Source organism: Acinonyx jubatus, chromosome B4 (assembly GCF_027475565.1).
Source record: "Acinonyx jubatus isolate Ajub_Pintada_27869175 chromosome B4, VMU_Ajub_asm_v1.0, whole genome shotgun sequence".
NCBI classification, from domain to species: Eukaryota; Metazoa; Chordata; class Mammalia; order Carnivora; family Felidae; genus Acinonyx; species Acinonyx jubatus.
Window position 1 is genome coordinate 51,645,320 of NC_069387.1, and position 1,726 is coordinate 51,647,045.

At 38.9% G+C, this 1,726-nt stretch overlaps 1 pseudogene; it reads right to left on the reverse strand.

Moving 5' to 3' along the window:
* Positions 1–584: 584 nt before the first annotated feature.
* LOC113593105 (uncharacterized) lies at positions 585–708 on the reverse strand (annotated as a pseudogene).
* Positions 709–1,726: the final 1,018 nt, after the last annotated feature.

Here is a 1,726-nt window from a genome sequence, read left to right on the forward strand (position 1 = left end):
GGCATAGCAGTTGAGAGCCTGAATTCTAGACTCAGGCAGACCTGAATTAAGACCAAGTCTACCACCTACCATTTGTATCTCTTTGGGAAATGATCTTAGCTTCTAAGCCTCCGTTATCTCACGTTGAACTGAAATACCTATCTCAGAAGTTTGCCATGAATATCACATGAGATAGTATGTGTAAGCCACTTAGTATAGATTAGGGCACGTGGTAAATTATCAGTAAATATTGTTATAAATGATTTTCATTGGGGAGCCTGAGTGGCCCTAACCCCCAATGTGACTATATTTGGACATAGAGCCTTTAAGAATGTAATTGAGGTTAAGTGAGGTGAGAATGGTGGAGCCCTAATCTCATAGGACTGGTGTCCTTATAAGGAGAGGAAAAGATACTAGAGACTTCTCTCCACACCTGCACACAGAGGAAAGGCCATGTGAGGTCATAGTGAGGAGGTGGCCATCTACAAGCCAGAATGAGAAGCCTCATCAAAAACCAATCCTGACGGCATTTGGTCTTAGCCTTCCAGCCTCCAAAGCTGTGGGAAAATAAATACTTGTTTAAGCCCCGCGGTCTGTGGCATTTTGTTATGTTAGCCCTAGCAGACTAATACACTGGTTAATGAAAATGAACTCACTAATAAATAAAAGAATGAAAAACTGTATTCTTTTGTACTACACTTGATCTTAGCCAAAAGGCCGAGAATCGATGAAACTATTCTTTTGTATTCTAACAATGTCACAGAACTTTCCTTTTAGCAAGACAATAAAGATTTTTTTCCACCAGCCTAGACAATGGTAGTTGAAGCACAAATATTTCATTGCAGCTTTAGAAGTTTATTACAAAATCTTATGAAAACTCATGTTACAAAATTTAACATAGCCATATGGTGTTAATATGCTGTGGATTATGTGTTTGTTGGGGATGAGTGTGTGGTGAGGAGAGAATGGTAAATAAAATATGATAAACAATCTCTCTCTTTAAAAAAAATTTTTTTAATGTTTATTTTTGAAAGAGAGAGAGAGAGACAGATTGCAAACGGGGGAGGGACAGAGAGAAAGGGAGACACAGAATGCAAAGCAGGTTCTAGGCTCTGAGCTGTCAGCACAGAGCTCAACGCAGGGCTCAAACTCATGGACTGCGATTTCATGACCTGAGCCGGAGTCAGCCGCCCAACCAACTGAGCCACCCAGGTGACCTAACAATCTCTCTAAGATGTGTACTTACTTTTCAGGGTGACCGTATATTCAGTTATGAAATGTTTCAGCAAACCCAAGAGGCCATGGATTATATGAGATGCACTGTTATTTTATACATAATATTTAGAAAGAAAATACAAACCAGAATGCTTATTATATCAAATGTAAGATATATTAACATGTGAAAATAAAAGTTCATTTTAGGATCTGGGAGTATAGTGGTTGACTATTAAATACAACAGTTAGGGCGCCTGGGTGGCTCAGATGGTTAAGTGGTGATTTCAGCTCAGGTCATGATCTTATGGTTGTGAGATCAAGCCCTGCATCAGACTCTGTGCTGACAGCATGGAGCCTGTTTGAGATTCTCTCTCTCCATCTCTCTCTGTCCCTCCCTCTCTCTCTCTCTAAAGAAACTAATATTAAAAAATAAATGCAACAGTCAAACTATCTTAGATATGATAAAAACTCTATAGTTCTTTTTATAGGAGTTGCTGCTAGAGAATTTGTGTATGTAGACATTTTTGTATGT